This window comes from Equus asinus, chromosome 22, assembly GCF_041296235.1.
Source record: "Equus asinus isolate D_3611 breed Donkey chromosome 22, EquAss-T2T_v2, whole genome shotgun sequence".
NCBI classification, from domain to species: Eukaryota; Metazoa; Chordata; class Mammalia; order Perissodactyla; family Equidae; genus Equus; species Equus asinus.
In genome coordinates, this window is record NC_091811.1 from 60,799,771 (window position 1) to 60,819,767 (window position 19,997).

The following is a 19,997-nucleotide window of genomic DNA, read 5'->3' on the forward strand; positions in this document are numbered from 1 at the left end:
CTTTATTACGATTCCATTTTCCTGTCCAGCCTGATTCCTGACCTTCTCCTCTCCTTTTAGGTTCTGGTCACACACTCTTGGCTCTCACAGTAAAATTGATTTCTGGGGTTTGATCCCTGTGGCTGTCTAAGCACTCAGGATGTCCTCATCCTCTGGCTCCTCATGCCAGATTCAAGCTGCTTCCATTAATTTTTTTTTCCTCATTCAAACAGCAGGATACAGTATGTAAGGGCACAGACTACAAAGCCAGAATGTCTGGATTTGAAAGCTGGCTTCACGTTTGGTCAGCTGAGGGTCTTGGGTAAGTTACTTTACCTCTCTGGTTTCCTTGTCTATAAAATGGAAATTGTAATGATATGAACCTCACTGGCTTGTTTCAAGGTGGAAATAAGTTTAGTAGTGGTAAGTGTGTGGAATGGTGGTTGATGCATGACAATCGCTATAACCATCTTGTTAGTAAATAAAATAGTCCGTTAGCACAGCCTGACTCCCACAGGATGAGAAGCAAGCTAGAAATTTCTTTGTTTCTGTTTTCCAACAGAAAGCTCTGATCTTTAAAGCAAAATCATTTTCTGCTTTGGATTTATCATCTTCCAAACTGGAATTTTCGGCAGCTGCTTCTCTTTCTGGCTCTTTATGTCATGCTTCCAGAAAGCCAAAACTTGGCACTGAACAGCAATAAAATGAATGTTTGCAGAGTTTAAGGCTCTAATTAAAATAAAACTGCTTTAAAACTACAAGGGCTTTGTGTTTAAGGGAATATAAAATTTGCAGACAACGTAGAAGCTGGATACTTCGTAGGATGCTTTCCTCAAGTGGACCTGAAAGCCGGGCAACAGGACTGTAAATCCACTGGAAATGAAAAAGTACCCGGTTCCAAGTTAAAAGATTAACTCTACTCTTTAATACATCAGATGCAACTGCTTTATTCAAGAAAGTTACTTTCCATGTTCATTTAATTCACATGCCTCTTTTGCTTTTATCAAACAGGAACCTCCAAAACATTTCTCACTTTCCCATCTCATTCTCAATTAGCCTAATTCTTGACTTAATTTTAGTTTCTCCCAATTTAGAATTTCTGATTGTTTCTGAATTGCTGGAGCCTTATCTGTCCAGATGATCTCATCTGTATTGCCAAGTTTCTGTTAGGGTCAAGTCGACATTTTGTTTTTCTTCCAAGTTCAGATATCATCCAAGGATTGAAAACAGATCCCCATACTTCAAATTAGTTTCAGTAACATTTATTTACACCTCATTTGCATTAATTCCTTTGTAAAATTCTGTCAAATATTTTAATCCTGGAAATTTTTAGTCTCACTTGTGTTTGATGAATTTTTATTTCTACTCGAGATTATTTTAAAATTTTCCAGTAGTCTCTTGAGATATATTGATCTGAGGAAAGAGCATCTGTCTCTTATCATTAGTTTGGAAGAGATTGTGCAAATACTGCTGCTATTTCCATGAAAAGGAAGGAAAAAAACCATGTGAATCGACAGATTCAGCATGGGTGCCCTGTAAGGTAACTACAGTCAGATTTTATGTCTTCTTATTTGGCTACAGGAAAGAGGGTAGAAAGAGTGAAAAACCCAAATCTGAGCTTTGGAAAGACCTTGTGGCTAGATGAACTCCCAAGCGTAGAGGTGTGCCAATGTAAAAGGTTAGAAGAGATTCTTCCAAAACGTAACAAAGAGACATATTTGGCCCCATGGAGGAATAAACATTGGAACTTATCTATTTGCTTGATGTTCAAAAGAATCAACAATATGGGGCTGCCTGGTGGCACAGTGGTTGAGTTCACCCGCTCTGCTTCAGTGGCCGGGGGTTCCCAGGTTCAGATCCCAGGAGCAGACCTACACATTGCTCATCAAGCCATGCTGTGGCAGCATCCCACATACAAAATAGAGAAAGATTGGCATAGATATTAGCTCAGCAACAATCTTCCTCAAGCAAAAAGAGGAAGATTGGCAACGAAAAAAAGAATCAAGAATACTCTGGTGAGTGGTAAGCAGATTTGTTAAGTAACCATTCTTTCAAATTTTCCTTACATAACGTGGATTTTTTTTTTATACCTGAATTCATTTGAATCCCAGCAGCTGTTACATTCTCTGGCCTTATTAGCAGCCCCTCCCTCTGTCTCCAATCCATTTGGCAACATTTACCAACATTTGTGGCTTTTACAACTGGGTGTGGTGGTGGCTCCTGGCATACAGTGAGTAGAGAACAGAGATGCTGCTAAATATCCTACAATGCACCCTCCCACAACAAAGGACACCCTCCCACAACAAAAAATTATCCCACCCAAAGTGTCAATAATGGTAAAGTTGAGAAACCCCTAATTAGATATTTAAAAATATAGATAACCAAAGAGACAAGGTTATTCATAACCAAGAACCCATGCTATTTCAAGAAACTTGGAAAAATTTTCCTCACCTTTCAACAACAAAATGAGACTGACAGAAATTGCAAAATGCCTTTCCAGAAAGAAGACTTCGGTAACCACAGTTATGTTTACCTTCGACTCTCCTCCTTGGTTTTCCTAATGGCGGATGTCTGGGGATGGAGGGGAGGTAGTTGTTATAATGTGTTTGAAGTGTTTTGTAATCTGTAGAGAGCTATACAGATCTCAGGAGCCATTGTAGAGATAAAAGCCTAGGGCATGCTCGAACGGGGTTCTTTGTTGTCTGATGGTTGCTGACTTTGTGCAGCAACTACTCCTGGAAATTTTATTTAACCTGTAGGTCATTCCCTTTGAGCATAATCTTTATCCTTACTCCTTCACTTACTACTGCCTTGTGCTGTTTGCAGCACAAAACATACTGAGGCAGTTTTAGTATTAAGCTCTATTTTTCTGAAATGTCAGAGGTTGAGTTTCAAGTTCTATACAGATGAGTAAAAGCCAGTTATTCTCCAGTGAAAATTTTTCCTGCCGTTGTGTTTCCTGGCAGTTGGTAGGGCAGCCAGCCATTGTTGCTTCCATCTGATTAAGTCTTTGAAGGGCCTTAGAACCACCCAGTTGTCTCTGGGCCTCTGAATCACGGGTTATTACAGTAATACTCCCCCTTCCATACTTTACGGACTTCCAGAAATAGCCTCTTTACTAGTTCCAGATAGATTTGGAAGATCAACTGGAGGAGCAAATGTTAGGGGAAATCTGAATCTTTGCTTTACTGATCAGAGAGATCAGAGAATATATTATCATCACAGCCAGAAATAAACATCCTTACTGTTTAGAAACTGGAGTATTTTTGGGATAGAAGGAATGCCCCTAAAAACTGTCTAAACAGGTAATTGTGTAATGTTGACTCTAAACCCCTTCGATATGGAGAGAGATTTCTCTCCTGTCTACATCTGCTCTTTCATATACAGAAAATGACCCTTGTCCTAGGTGAGTAGCTATACGTCAAATCATAACACTGTCTTGCTAAATCTAGGGAAGAAATATTTTGTATCTGGGCTAGAATTGGGCTATTCAAATAATCATACTTTCTGGCTTTAGATTTTGACCAGGCATTATAAGTTCGAGATCAAGAATATCTAGGAGGAGTTATGACTAATTTATTTTTGAATACTTTCTCCAAAGCATTCTCTGGGAAAAGGGGGCTATTTGGCTTTTCTGAAAAGCTAGGGCAGTGTCTCTGGTGTTCCTCTAATAGAGATGTCCCTGATCTTTCACTGAGCCAATTCACGTGGATTTGCAATATGACAATCCAGGTGGTCTGCTATCCCATCCTCTAAATCTGAGAAAATTACTTCTCTGTTTTGGAAATTCTTGGCTTCCTTAATGCCCACCATGTGAAGAGGAAATAAGCTGATGCTTTTTTCTTTTTTGTAATGGATGTTGTAAATGGCTATTTAATTCCAAATTAAATGAAGATTTCTCTATGTTTTATAGGTCCCAAGCAAATGATTATAGAGATCCTATCATTTCAGTAGATTAATATAAAGCACTTTACTGTGATAATACTGAGAGAAATATATCAGAACAGGTCACAGGATTGACGTTAGCTGCCAAAGTGGCATTGAGAGGTGTTGGTCTGACACTGAGAAACATTTTTTGAAATGTTCTATGTGGGTGTACTTTTTCTAGACTAGTCTTGAATCTTAAAGACATAAAATTGAGGGTGGAAATGAATTGAGGAACAACTGTCAGAAACTGAAATTAAATGAAATGGAAATTTAAATACTTGATGAGAATGCTGGGGCATAATATGACTTCTGTCCTTTGATAGTAACTATTACCAGCCTAAAGAACAGGGTACTAATTCTAGGCCAGTAACCTCCTGTGGCCATGGATTTTCTCTGTTCAATAGTTTGAATTCCTTACCTGTCCCACTCCGTTTCACTTAAAACAAAATCCCCCCAAAATTAATATTCACATTCATGCTTATCTCCTTCCATCAAATCTCAGAGAAAGTGGTAGCATTCTTCCTGTCCAGTGCAAACCCTCCACTCATGCTTTTAATCCCATCCTCTTCAGCCACCTCCAGGGCCTTGTTCTAATTATTCTCTATCTTATCTATTTTAATTTCCCGTCATTTGCCTTTCTATTGAGATAGAATGACATATAGCAAAGCATCAACTTGATTATAGGTGTACAACTTGACGTTTTAACATATATATACCCATGTAATCAACACATTATATACAGGAAATGTATATGTGTCGTACATACATGCTATATATGCACACACAGATATTCACGTAATCAACAGCATTTCCAGCACTCCACAGGCTTCCTCAAGCCCCCAAACATATAAACACCCCCAAAGGTAACTAGTATTCTGACCTCTATCACCATAGACTGTTTTTGCTTTCTTTTTAATTTTATAATTTAATTTCAGTGAAATCTTAAATTGTGTATTCTCATGCCTGTGTCCTTTGCTCTGCACTGTCTGTGTGGAGCAATTATGTTAGGGCGTGTGAGAGAAGTCCATGCTTTTTTACTGCTCTGTGTAAGTGCATTGCTTGGATACTACGTGTTTAGTTTGTCGTACTGTTCGCAGACACTGCTGTTGTTTTCAGCATGAGGCTTTTATGAGTAATGTGGTCATGAACCTTCTAATAGTCTTTCAGTGAACATGTTCACTCATTTCTTTTGTAAATCTACTCAGAATAGAATCAGAGGTTCAGAGTTCTATGGGATATATATATATTGTGTGTGTGTGTGTGTGTGTCTAGCTTTGGTACATACTACTAAACAACTTTTTAAAGTGTGACATTTTTACTCCTACTAGCACTGTATGAAAGTTCTAATTGTTCCATTGTTCCACATCCTTGTCATTTCTTGCTGTTATCAATTCTTCATTTTATCTGTTCAAATGAAATATAATGATGAAATATAATGATATCTCATTGTGAGTTTTTGTTTTTTTAAGATTTTATCTTTCTTTTTTCTCCCCAAAGCCCCCCAGTACATAGTTGTACATTTTTAGTCATGGGTCCTTCTAGCTGCGGCACGTGGGACACCGCCTCGGCAAGGCCTGATGAGCGGCACCATGTCCCTCCCCAGGATCCGAACCGGCAAAATCCTGGGCCGCTGAAGCAGAGCTTGCAAACTCAGTCACTCAGCCACAGGGCCGGCCCCTCAGTGCGGTTTTATTTTTATTTTATTTTTTTTAATTTTTATTTTTTTCGGATGTACACCATATTTCGAATTCTGGATACATTACATCATGTTCACCACCCGAACACTAATTATAGTGCATCCCCTCACGTGTGAGCCTAATCACCCCTTTTGCCCTCCCCCCTTCCCCAATGGTAACCACCAGTCCAATCTCCAATGCTATGTGTGTGTTTTTTTTTGTCGTTTTTATCTTCTACTTATGAGCGAGATCATATGGTATTTGACTTTCTCCCTCTGACTTATTTCACTCAGCATAATACCCTCAAGGTCCATCCATGTTGTCACAAATGGCTGGATTTCGTCATTTCTTATGGCTGAGTAGTAGTCCATCGTGTATAAATACCACATCTTCTTTATCCATTCATCCCTTGATGGGCACCTAGGTTGCTTCCATGTCTTGGCTATTGTGTATAATGACGCAATGAACATAGGGGTGGAAGTATCTTTATGCCTTTGTGTTTTCAACTTCTTTGGATAAATACCAAGCAGTGGAATAGCTGGATCATATGGTAGATCTATCCTTAATTTCCTGAGGATACTCCATACTGCTTTCCATAGTGGCTGCACCAGTTTGCACTGTCACCAGCAGTGAACAAGGGTTCCCTTCCTTCCACACCCTCTCCAACATTTGTCGTTTCCTGTCTTGTTAATTATAGCCATTCTGACTGGAGTGAGGTGATACATCACTGTAGTTTTGATTTGCATTTCCCTGATAGCTAATGATGTTAAGCATCTTTTCATATGCCTGTTGGCCATCTGTACACCGGAAACTATGAGACTTCTAGAAGAAAACATAGGCAGTACGCTCTATGACATTGGTCTGAACAGCATATTTTCAAGTCCCATGTCTGACCGGGCAAGGGAAACAAAAGAAAAAATGAGCAAATGGGACTACATCAAACTAAAAAGCTTCTGCACAGCAAAGGAAACCATCAACAAAATGAAAAGACAACCTAACAATTGGGAGAAGATATTTGCAAACCACATATCAGATAAGGGGTTAATATCCAAAATATACAAAGAACTCATACAGCTCAACAAAAAAACCAACAATCCAGTTAGAAAATGGGCAAAAGATCTGAACAGAGATTTCTCCAAAGAAGATATTCAGTGTGGTTTTAATTTGCATTTCCCTGATGACTTTTAGGCTGATGACCTCTCTTTGGTATCTGGATCCTCTTTATGAAGTGCCTGTTCAAGATTTTTGCTCATTTAAAAAAAATCTGGATTGGGAGTGTTTTTCTTCTAATAGTTCTTAATATATTTTGGAATCGAGTTTGTGTCAGATACATGTATTGTGAATATCTTCTCTCAATAGGTAGCCTGCATTATTATGGTCTTAATTTTGTATTTTTAGAAACGGAAAGTTCTTATTTTGATTGAAATCCAGCTTATAAACCTTTCCGTTTATGGATAGTGCTTTTGTGTCCCATTTAAGAAATCATCTACCCCACATCATAAAGATATATCCAGAAGATGTATTGTTTTACCTTTCTCATTTAAGTCTGTGATATCTTTGGAACTGCTTTATGTGTGCCATGAAGTAGAAGTCATGATTTAGTTTTCAATATGGACATTCCATTGATCCAATAAATGGGTATCCAAAAGCCATTTATTGGAAAGATGAGCCTTATGCTACTGAATTACATTGATGCCCTTGATGTATGTCAGGTGAACATGTACACTTGGCCTGGCTCTGGAAACTCTGTTCTTGTTCCATGAATATATTTGCTTATCTTTGAATCAGTACCACCCTGCCTTTACTACTTTAGCTTTATAATAATTTTTGATACCTGGTAATATAATCCTCTGACGTTGCTGTTCTTCAAGATTTCCTTGGGTATTTTAGGTCCCTTGATTTCTATATAAATTTCATAATCAGCTTTTCAATTTCACATGTATTACAAAGAATATATATCAAGTTAGAGAGAGCTGACATTTTTAATCCCTCGAGTTTACTAATATATGAATGTGGTCCTTTTTACATTTATTTACATCTTCTTTGGTTTCTCTCAGCAATAACATGTAGGTTTCTGGTTGAGGTCATGCACATCTTTGTTAAAGTCATTCCGACGTTTTTGATGTCTTTGATGTCTTATAAATAACATTGGTTTTTAAATTTAATTTTCAAATTATTTGCGTCTAGTATCTAAAATACATTTGATTTTTATATATTGACCTTATATCTAGTAACATTGTGAAATTACCTCATTAATTCTATAGGTTTGGCTCTTTCTAAGAAAAGTACGCTTTTTCTAAGTATAACCAAGTCATTCTAAAAAATACAGGAGTTTTGCTTCTTCCTTTTTACTCTTTACAAATTTATTTATTTTCATCTTACTGCACCAGATAGAGCTGCCACTGATGCTGATCAAGGTGGGCCCCTCTCCTCCCACAGAGACTGGGAGACAGTGGCCCTGTCTCCAGGCGTTGACTGTAACAAACAACAAATTCTTCGGGCAGCCTGGAGCTTTCCCAGGCAGGCATTTTAAAGGGGCGGGAGTCATCCTAGGGACGAGGATGGAACTCATGCTCTTAGAGTTTGGAGACTCTTTGTCACTTCTGACAAGAATAATTCATGCTTGCATCTTCACTTTTTGATTTTTTTTCTCAACCAGCAATAATATGGTTTGGATTTCCATTATCCATTCAAATAATTTTGTTGTTTCGCAGTTTCAAAACCAAAATGGACATACTTTTGTTTTAACCTTATGACCTTTCTGCAGATTTTGTCTCCTTTACCTACGACTTCCTTCTTGAAATTCTTTTCTCCCTTGCTTACAGAAACACATTATTCTTATAATTCTCCTAGCTCTTCAAATGCTTCCTTTTTCCCGTGGTCAATATTCTGCCTCTTTTTACCCCTTAAAAACCAGTGTTTAGGGGCTGGCCTGATGGCATAGTGGTTAAGTTCATGTACTCTGCTTTGGTGGTCCGGGATTCACAGGTTCTGATCCCAGGTGTGGACCTGGCACCACTTGTTGAGCCATGCTGTGGTGGCATCCCACATAAAATGGAGGAAGATTGGCACAGATGTTAGCTCAGTGACAGTCTTCCTCAAGCAAAAAGAGGAGGATTGGCAACAGACGTTAACTCAGGGCCAATCCTCTTCACAAAAGGAAAAAAACAACTAGTGTTCCATCCTCAGCACTTGCTGAACTCTTTATCACTATACTATGGGCTGGACTTCTCCAAATTTTAATCTTGAATCTCTCCTGAAGTGCAGACACATTTCCAGTCACTGGCGGATCTCTGCAAGACTGTAACCCACAACACCAACTTCCTCATGTGCTGCGTCTTTGTAATTTCTACACCTGCTTCTTAGGAGATTTTTCTCTCTTCCTTCAACCAATTCATGCCTGAACTCACCTTTCCACATTCCAGATTTAACTCAAATATCATCTCTTATGGGAAGCCTTCCCTAACTCTTTGAGGCTGATTTAATCTTTCCTTCTTTTGTCCTACCATAACTCTGTTCATATTTCAATTATATGACTATCACAGTGATTGAAATTGTTGGCTTTGTTTTTGCCCCAACAAAATACTTGTGGTAGCTTACCTTTATTTAAGGTACTTCTTTTAGAACAGGATTCAAACACTGAATGCTGAGTTAGTCCATAATTTCCTTCCAATTCCTTCAGTATTGGGACATTGTTAGTTCATACTTCTCTCTCTAGCACCAAATTAAATGTCTTGCATCTGGAAGATAACCAATATTTTTATGGATAGCCACTAAGTGAGCTGTGAATAGAGGAAGGTATGCAAGGTTATTTTCTCTGACCGCAATCTTGCCTGAATTATACAATGCTGGAATACAGAGGACCAGAAGAGGGAGCCATATGGAAGCATCCTTTAACGCCACTGAAGAGTAAGACCCTCTCATGGAGAAGGGATGGCTGAGCATAGACTGGCGTTACTGAGATTCTCCTAAAGACTCTGGTTTTCAGACGGATGACTGCCACCTACTGGAAAAGACAGGGACATTTTGTACACATTTGGAGAATCTGCACATTTTTAAGTCACTATGTTTCTAAGTTCAGCTTGTCTTTATTTAATGCGCCTCTTTTAAAATAGGATTTAAGAGCTGGATATTGAATTAGACTAGTGTTTCTTTTCAAGTCTAACATTTGCATTTCAATCATAAGGCCCCAGTAAATAAAATAAATGCATTCATCATACATGAATGAATCAATTAAAGAGTTATTCATTGATTTTAGTAATTTGCAAGTGTTTGCTGCTTTATCTTCAAGTTCCTTCTCTACTTCCAATTTTAGTAGCACCTAGATTGTTCTTTCTTTCAGAGATATTGTCAGTAAGATGAAAATTTTAGTCTTTTGTTGTTGTTGGATTTTTAGGAATAGTATCCTATATTCCTAATTTTCTCAGCTCAGAATTTTATTCTTCAAAGTCAACCACCATTTCATTCCCTGGACTTCTGACTACTCTCTTGACCTCATCTCCATTCTGGAATTAACTGAACATTTTCTTTGTTCTCTGTCATTCAACTCCTTCCTTCTAACATGTGCTCTGTCACTCTTCTTCTCTTTAAGATATTTTGTGGCTGACATATCCGAAAAAGAAAATACACAAATGTATCCCTTCTTTCAATTTGTGTCATATCATACTGATTTCCAATCCACTTTGTCATTGATCTCTTTTTGTCATTGTGTCCTAGTCACTTAGCAAACATATTAGCATGTTTAAGATCAATGTTTATGTTTTACAACTGCATCTACAGGAAACAACTTATGAAATAATACAATTTTGTCTATAGCAGATAAATTTTTAAAATAAAAAATATATATAGTTTAAAATGTCAAATATCTTGCAAATCTCCTACAATTTGGAAAATAAGTTATTCACAAAGAAAAATACAAAATTATTAAGTAATAGTGTCTAATATTTATGAAGTGATTAAGAAGTGCCAAGAACTCTGTTGAATGCTCTAAAGGCATTATTTCATTTAGTCTTCGAAACAACTTTAGGAAGTTGGTAATTCCCTTATTGCCCATTTTACAAATGACGTTATTGAGGTTTAGAAAAATTAAGGAATGTGTCCAAGATCACATAGCATGGAAGAGAAAGAGCTATAGGCCTTCCGTCTTGCTCATGATGCTACAATTGCCCATTTTTCCAGTTAGATAAATGTGAAGTTTAAACAGGCTGCAGAAGGCCGTAGTGATGCTGAATGAAGATGGCACTATTGCTAACAGTTTTCATTTTATCATTTTCCGTTCCTCAAGTGTCATTTGAAATAAGGATATCCTAGTATTTTTACACTAAGTCTAGCCCCAGTTTTCTTTAGGATAAAGTGGACAATCTATCAAATAACGTGTCAGGAGAATAGCCTGTAGATATATACTCATCAGAAGAACAGCCTGCCACTGCAACAAGGAAACAAGGGACCTTCTCTCAAAGTCCAGCTGGTAATATAGTCCTCGTGCATTTGAGAAACAACTCGAGGTGAAAGGAAAGAGATTTTTCTCATGTAATATAAAATGACATTTTCACATTGTATAAATTTACCTTGTAGCGTATCTTCTTTTATAAATCTATTTGACTTTATTTACTCAGAAACTATTTCATGCTGAATTTTTTCATTTATTCTAAAATTAATTTTACTTTTAGTCTTCTTCAAAGTTGCTTGGAAGCTCATTTTTATATATCGCAACCATGATATTTTTCAATCTTTAGTAGCTTCTCTATAGCAAGGATTTATGAGTGCATTTTTTGTGTGTGTGTGTGTGTGTGTGAATTGGAAAACTTTTTCCAACTATACAACATTTTCCAGTTGAACTGATCAAATACCATCTTTCAGAGATGAAAGTAGGATCAGGCTGGTTTAGCTCCATAGCAATGCAATTAATGAGACTATGTTTTGAATTGATGTTCTACCTAGTAACCTGATCAAATCAATTCAACTAATTTGAATTTATTTATCAATTTCAACTAATTTGATCATGGATATGCAGGAAGGATATGTTAGGAAGACTCTAAAAAGGGTAGAAAGGTAAGCCAACTATACTCTGCTATTGTTGCAAAACTTACGTTTGTCCATTGTATGTGGTCTGGGGAGGCAGGTCTTGACTGGTTAAGCAATTCATGAGGATGTGGGCACCCGACCGTGATGACAGAGAAAGGGGGATGCAAAGTCTCCTTGCCTGTGTGCATACTGTTTTCTGCATGAAAAGATGCACTGCCCTCTTTCCATCTGATAAACTCTTAGTTCCCATGAGATGCTAAACTGGTAATTGGCTCAGAAATATGTGTGTGATCTCCACTCTCAGATCTCCAGCTCCTCTGAGGTTTCGGTGATCACTACTGTGGGTAAGAAGCTGGGCCTAGGTCATCTCAGAGACCACTGGCAGTGTCTAACTCTATAGCTCTCTTAGTCTTACCCATTTTTGTTGCAACCTAAGGAGTTACCTGTTATGTTTAAAACTACTCTGGACTTGGGGAAAAAAAAATAGATCAGGCAATCTTCCAAAACATTGCATTTTATATCTCAGCATGAATTTCATGCCTGTTCTCTTGTGATCACTACCTCTTGGATCGGTGGATGCTTCACAGCCCACTGTCCATATGGGAGAGGGCCTCAGGATCAAAGAAAGTTCAGTGCCGTTTCCAAAATACTTCTTGTTCTATTTTGGGGTTAGTACATGTTGATCTGCTAAACATTTATTTACACTAATTTTGAAAAGCTGAGTTAATTAAGAAGATAACTATCAAAACAGGGCTAAATAGTATTTTGGATGATAATCTTTCACCCTCTCCTAAGACCACATTTAACTTCTATGAAGCACACTATTATTATATTTTCTACTTCTAATTTTACAGCCTCTATTTATGATCCAGCATAGAGGTTTTTTTAAATAATTTTTCTTTCTTTCTTTCTTTTTTTTTTTTTTTTTGGTGAGGAAGATTGGCTTCGAGCTAACATCTGTTGCAAATCCTCCTCTTTTTGCTTGAGGAAGACTGTCCCTGAACTAACGTCTGTGCCAGTCTTCCTCTACTTTGTATGTGGGACGCCACCCCAGCGTGGCTTAATGAATGTTGTGCCGGTCCATGCCTGGGATTAAAACCCGCAAACCCCAGGCTGACAAGCGGAGCATGGGAACTTAACCACTACACCACGGTGCTAGCTCCAGGTATTTTTAATGCATTGAAACAACATATATGAGCATCTCAAATTTGGTTGGAGTGGAAAGGATAGAAAAATGAATTCTTGATTCATCTCTTTAGGTGAACACATTTGTCTCAATTGATCCTTTTTTGTTACAAATCTTTTACAATCCCAATGTATCTTTCACACTACTCACTGTGCCTTGTTTTTAGAGAAAAACAATCTAATGTCAATAACAATAATTAGCCATGAAACTCAAAATTTTCTCAGCACTTGTTATGATCTAGCTTCTGTGCTAGTTGCTGAGGATTCATGATGAGAAAGCGAGGCCCAGTCACTATGTATGTAAACCTTAGTCTTAAAAACATTTTAGAAATCAATTCTGATGCATAATATTTAAAAAGTATGCCAAATATAAAAGCATTTTGGATTGGGCCAGCCCCGTGGCCGAGTGGTTAAGTTTGTGTGCTCCGCTGCGGTGGCCCAGGGTTTCTCTGGATTGGATCCTGGGCACGGACATGGCACCGCTCATCAGGCCACATTGAGGTGGTGTCCCATATGCCACAACTAGAAGGACCTGCAACTAAGATATACAACTAAATATCAGGGGGGATTTGGGGAGATAAAGCAGGAAAAAAAAAAAAAAAAAGATTGGCCACAGTTGTTAGCTCAGGTGCTAATCTTTAAGCAAAAATAAATAAATAAAAAAAATAAAGTTACACTGGATTATCTGCAGTTCTGGAATATCTTAATCAGTCCACTCATCTCTGAGCATGGATAATGAAAGGTTCTTATTTACTGAAAAGAAAACAAACACACAAACCATGATATATTAGTCAGAGTTCTCCAGAGAAACAGAACCAATAGGCTATATATAGATATCTGTAAAAGGAGATTTATTGTGGGAATTGGCTTATGCAGTTTGTGGAGGCCAGGAAGTCCCACAAACTGCCATCGGCAAGCTGGAGACCCAGGGAAGCCTGTGGGATAATTCAGTCTGAGTCCAAAGACCTAAGAACCAGGGGAGCTGAAAGCCTGAGGACTGGGAGGTGGGGAGCGGGGAGACCTGCTGTTACAAGCCTCGCCGCACGAAGGCTTGAGAACCAGGAGCAACGATGTCTGAGAGCAGGAGAAGACAGATGTTCCAAGTCAGGAAGACAGAGCTCACCATTCCTCCGCCTTTGTGTTCTATTCGGGCCCTCAATGGATTGGCTGATGCCCGACCTCACTGGTGAGGGAGACCTTTACTCGCTCTACTGATTCAAATGCTAATCTCGTTCAGAAACACCCTCACAGACACACCGAGAAATAATGTTTTACCAGCTGTCTGGGTGTCTCTTGGCCCAGCCAAAATGAAACATAAAATTAACCATCCCATGTGATAAATAAAACATATCGAATGGCAATGTAATTCTATATCAGCTGTAACTGATGAAAGTTGCAGACAGTCTTGGTAATTAAGAAGCATTAACTCTTTGATGCCAAAGCTCTCGCAGACCAAACAGGGCTGTGGGACTCTCAGGGCTTTAAGGCGTTGGCCCTCAAGTCAGGCTGTTGGGGATTGAGTTCCAGCCTCACCACTATACTAACTGTGTGAAAGATTGTGTGACTTAACCTTTCTCAGTTGTTTCAGTTTGCTCATTTCTAAAGTGAGAATAATGATAGAATCTGTTTCATGAATTGCTGCAAGGATTAAATGCGGTAATATAAGTAAAGTGCATAGCAAAGTAAGCATTCCTGTTTTAGCCATTAACCATTATAAATATCATTAATCATTTAGGTCCCTGTGTCCCTGAGCTTGCCTTCCAATGAGGATGGTGGATGTACAAACAGCTATACTTACATTCAGTGGGGAACAGAAATGTGCCGATGTGTCATGGAGAGGAAGGAATATTATCCACAGGACAGAACATACAAAGATGGGAGCATTAAAGTTCACTGTTTATTTGAAATGAGATAGCTTTTTGGTCTTCTTGAAACAGAAGAATTAAACATTTCATGGAACTCCAACTTGAATTTTAAATCAGTAAATGAGATGATGCTATAAAACCAAGTTTATTTGTATATAATAGATCAAGAGTAGAAATAGGAAACCCAAAAGTTAGCAACACTGCCTCATCTAAGGACCGGGATCAGGAGTTCTGGAGAATATTATGAGACCATGTTTGCTGGAAAATATGTTTTCCAAATAGGAAAAGAAGAGCTCACCTGAAAATCGTAGGCGAAAAACATGGTTTGAAGAACGGCACTGAGAAGAGTGGTTTTCTCTCAAATACCAGTTTTATCTCAAGTAGCTGACAGGTCTAAACACATGCGCACAATAAAAATGGAAAATCACTGGTTTTTTTAGACTGAGGTCTTCAGCAGGCAATGAACAGTGTTAATGCCACATGGAGGTGATTTAACATGAATTTTGCAATATTTGAACAGGCGTCGTCACCAAATCTGCTAACTGGAGTTCCTGATTTCGTTTCTTTCTAGAGTGCTGATTTAGTTGTGCAATGGTACTGTCACCAGATGAGATTAATCACAATAATGATGCGTCTTTTTGCTAAGGACATTATCATAAATCATTTGAATACAGCCCAAGAGAAAAGGTTTCTACTTAAACTTTCTAAATGTTATAAAATGGTTATAAAGCATGAGCTGTTGGAAATAGACATTATTTTTATTTCATTTCCGAGCATATGGCAGAATGATTTTTCGTTGATGCTGAAGTAATTATCAAAGACACACACACACACACAGAAGTATCTTAAGAGACACCGAAAATAATAGTATCCTATGATATCGATTTCAAGTTGTTCCAGTTACATTCGTGTGACCTTAGGTAACTCATTTAAAATTTGAGCCTCGGTTTCCTTATCTGTAAAACACAAATAATAATATTTCACAGGATTTCTATGAGGTAACGTATTTTAAAAATGCTCTGTAACCTAGGAGAGGAGCCAAGATGGCGCCGTGAGTAGTCCTCTTTGTCTCTCGCCCTTCGAGTCTACAATTATTTGGACACTTATCGCTTGACAAAGGATATCCAGACAGCATCTCAGGACGTCTGAGACACCCACGCGACTATACATCGGAAGGCGGATGGACTTTCCTCCGGGAGGATGTGGAAATAGGTGAGGGCTCTCCGACCCCGACGGGCAGCCTGGTACCCGGAAGCGGCTTTCTTCCAACGGACGCCCCCAGAGGATCCACGCACGTCTAGGGCAGGAGCGAGAACACAACAGAGGAGCGACGGTGGAAACAGGTGACCAGAACCCTACCTAAACCCCCTGCAATTACTCCTAAACGCAGAGGGAAACTTTGGAGTTGCACACCTGAGCCCGCGGGGAGAGTCTCTCCCCGCCATTGGCGGGGGGATCCAGCCTGGTGCTCGGGGCGCCCGGAGGGTCCCAGAGAGAGACACGGAGGGCACGGAGATCTCCCAGCTGCCGTTGCCCGCCCCGTGGGACTAGGGATTGCCGGAGATCTCGGAGAGGACCGGGGCGGGGGGAATTTTCAAAGGCCGGTCCTGCGACCCGGAGGGGAAGCGCCGGAGCTCCGCCCTGTCAGCAGACAAAACTCTCTGTCTGCCGTTAGCAGAGGGGCCACGCTGAGCATTCACGGCTCCGGCAGAGGCCCGGAGAGAAGCCCTGAGGGCGGGGCGACCCCCAGCTGCCGTTGCCCGCCCCGTGGGGCTAGGGATTGCCGGAGATCTCGGAGAGGACCGGGGCGGGGGGAATTTTCAAAGGCCGGTTCTGCGACCCGGAGGGGAAGCGCCGGAGCTCCGCCCGGGCAGCAGACAAAACTCTCTGTCTGCCATTAGCAGAGGGGCCACGCTGAGCATTCACGGCTCCGGGAGAGGCCCGGAGAGAATCCCTGAGGGCGGGGCGACCCCCAGCTGCCGTTGCCCGCCCCGTGGGGCTAGGGATTGCCGGAGATCTCGGAGAGGACCGGGGCGGGGGGAATTTTCAAAGGCCGGTCCTGCGACCCGGAGGGGAAGTACCGGAGCTCCGCCCGGTCAGCAGACAAAACTCTCTGTCTGCCATTAGCAGAGGGGCCACGCTGAGCATTCACGGCTCCGGGAGAGGCCCGGAGCGAAGCCCTGAGGGCGGGGCGACCCCCAGCTGCCGTTGCCCACCCCGTGAGGCTAGGGATTGCCGGAGATCTCGGAGAGGACCGGGGCCGGGGGAATTTTCAAAGGCCGGTCCTGCGACCCGGAGGGGAAGCGCCGGAACTCCGCCCAGGCAGCAGACAAAACCCTCTGCCTGCGGTTAGCAGAGGGGCCACGCCCAGCATTCACGCTCCGGCAGAGGCCCGGAGAGAAGCCCTGAGGGCGGGGCGACCCCCAGCTGCCGTTGCCCGCCCCGTGGGGCTAGGGATTGCCGGAGATCTCGGAGAAGACCGGGGCGGGGGGAACTTTCAAAAGGCCGGTCCTGCGACCCGGAGGGGAAGCGCTGGAGCTCCGCCCAGGCAGCAGACAAAACTCTCTGTTTGCTATTAGCAGAGGGGCCACGCTGAGCATTCACGGCTCCGGCAGAGGCCCGGAGAGAAGCCCTGAGGGCGGGGCGACCCCCAGCTGCCGTTGCCCACCCCGTGAGGCTAGGGATTGCCGGAGATCTCGGAGAGGACCGGGGCCGGGGGAATTTTCAAAGGCCGGTTCTGCGACCCGGAGGGGAAGCGCTGGAGCTCCGCTGGGCAGCAGACAAAACTCCCTGTCTGTCATTGGCAGAGGGGCCACGCCCAGCATTCACGGCTCCGGGAGAGGCCAGGAGAGAAGCCCTGAGGGCGGGGCGACCCCCAGCTGCCATTGCCCGCCCCGTGGGTCTAGGGATTGCCGGAGATCTCGGAGAGGACTGGGGCTGGAGAGAGTTCCAGAGACCCAGCTTAGTAGCCTAGGGGGAAACCCTACAGGCTCACAGCAGCCTTAGGGAAAGCCTCTGCACAGCACCAGTAGAAGGCACCCAGCCGCCAGCCACAAGGCTGGAAGACCCCAGGGCAAAAGCAGCATAACTAGGTGTACTAACCACAGACTGTAGAAGATGCCAATAGCTCTCCTGCGACCTATAGAGGACAAGTGAGATTTGGTGGGTGCCGACAGCAACGGAGCGACAAATATAAGTGATCCCACCCCTGGCTGCTGGAAAAGCCCATAACACCGTTGCAGACCCCAAGGAGAGAGCACATCTAGGTGGGCTGCAACAGTAGGCACCTGCAGCCTGAAGCCCCCCTGTGACGGCCCCCACAGCAGAGGAGGGAATCCAAAGGGCCACTGTGGCTACGAAGAGGGGCCCAGGCCCAGTTAGCAACTACGGACAGGGTTCCTGGTTGGTGAAATATAAACAGCTGCTCCTCCCACCGCAGCAGCTGAAACAAGTGAAAGGAGCAACTAAACTCTATCTCCATGCGGAGGCACAAATCAACAACATCAAGCAATATGAAAAAATACATCAAATCTCCAGAACAGAAAGAAAGCAACAAATACACAGAAAACAATCCCAAAGAAAATGAGATGTATAACCTAAATGACGATGACTTCAAAACAGCCATCATTAAGATTCTCAATGAGTTAAGAGAGAATTCTGACCGACAACTCAACGAGTTCAGGAGCTATGTCACAAAAGAGTTTGATACGATAAAGAAGAACCAAACAGAAATATTGGAAATGAAGAACACAATAGAGGAGATTAAGAAAAATCTAGATGCTCTGAACAGTAGGGCCGATAATATGGAGGAAAGAATTAGCAATTTGGAAGATGGCAATATAGAATTGTTGCAGGCAGAGGAGGAGAGAGAAGCAAGACTTAAAAGAAATGAAGAAACTCTCCGAGAATTATCAGACACAATTAGGAGAAGCAACGTAAGGATTATAGGTATACCAGAGGGAGAAGAGAAGGAGAAAGGGGCAGAAAACCTATTCAAAGAAATAATGGCTGAGAACTTCCCAAATCTGGTGAGGGAGATGGATCTTCAGGTGACAGAAGCCAATAGATCTCCAAACTTTATCAATGCAAGAAGACCAACTCCACGGCATATAGTAGTGAAGCTAGCAAGAGTCAACGACAAGGAGAAAATATTAAGGACAGCCAGGCAAAAGAAACTAACCTACAAAGGAACCCCCATCAGGCTATCAGCAGATTTCTCAGCAGAAACTTTACAGGCTAGAAGAGAGTGGAATGATATATTCAAAAATCTGAAGGACAAAAATCTACAGCCGAGAATTCTCTACCCAGCGAAAATATCCTTCAAATACGATGGAGAAATAAAAACTTTCCCAGACAAACAAAAATTAAGGGAGTTCATTGCCACAAAACCTCCTCTTCAGGAAATCCTCAGGAAAACCCTCTTTCCTGAAAAATCCAAAAAAGGAAAGGGGCTACAAAACCAAGAGCAGAGGAGATAAGTAGAAGGACAACAACAGAGAGTAGTAGCTCTACATCAGAACAGATTAAACCATGGGACGAGAAACAAAGGAAACTGAAGAAAACCGGAAAACAAGACACAAAATGGGAGTCGTAGGCCCCCACGTCTCAATAATCACTCTAAATGTAAATGGATTGAACTCCCCAATCAAAAGACACAGAGTGGCAGGATGGATCAAAGAACAAGATCCAACAATATGCTGCCTCCAGGAAACACACCTCAGCCCCAAAGACAAACACAGACTCAGAGTGAAGGGATGGAGAACAATACTCCAAGCTAATAATGAACAAAAGAAAGCAGGTGTCGCTATACTAATATCAGACAAGGTAGATTTCAAAGCAAAACAGATAAAGAAAGATAAAGAGGGACAGTATATAATGATAAAAGGGACTCTCCACCAAGAAGACATAACACTTATAAATATATATGCACCCAACACAGGAGCACCAAAATTTGTAAAGCAACTCTTAATAGAACTAAAAGAAGACATCAACAACAATACAATAATAGTAGGGGACCTCAACACACCATTAACACCAATGGACAGAACATCCAGACAGAAAATCAACAAGGAAATAATAGAATTAAATGAAAAATTAGACCAGATGGACTTAATAGATATATATAGAACACTTCATCCAAAAACAGCAGGTTACACATTCTTCTCAAGTGCACATGGAACATTCTCAAGGATTGACCATATTTTGGGAACCAAAGCAAACATCAATAAATACAAGAGAGTTGAAATAATATCAAGCATCTTTTCTGATCATAACGCTATTAAACTAGAAATCAACTACAAGAAAAAAGCAGAGAAAGGTGCAAAAATGTGGAGACTAAACA

General features: G+C 41.2%; 1 protein-coding gene across 1 annotated transcript in view; it reads left to right on the forward strand.

Moving 5' to 3' along the window:
* The first annotated feature begins 225 nt into the window (after nt 1–225).
* The window catches only part of SLC16A7 (solute carrier family 16 member 7), a 266,294-nt gene continuing 246,522 nt past the window's right edge, over nt 226–19,997 (forward strand). Inside the window, exon 1 of the mRNA XM_070495154.1 lies at nt 226–301. The gene's annotated coding sequence lies outside the window, so the exon portion shown is untranslated. The remainder of the gene's footprint in view (nt 302–19,997) is intronic.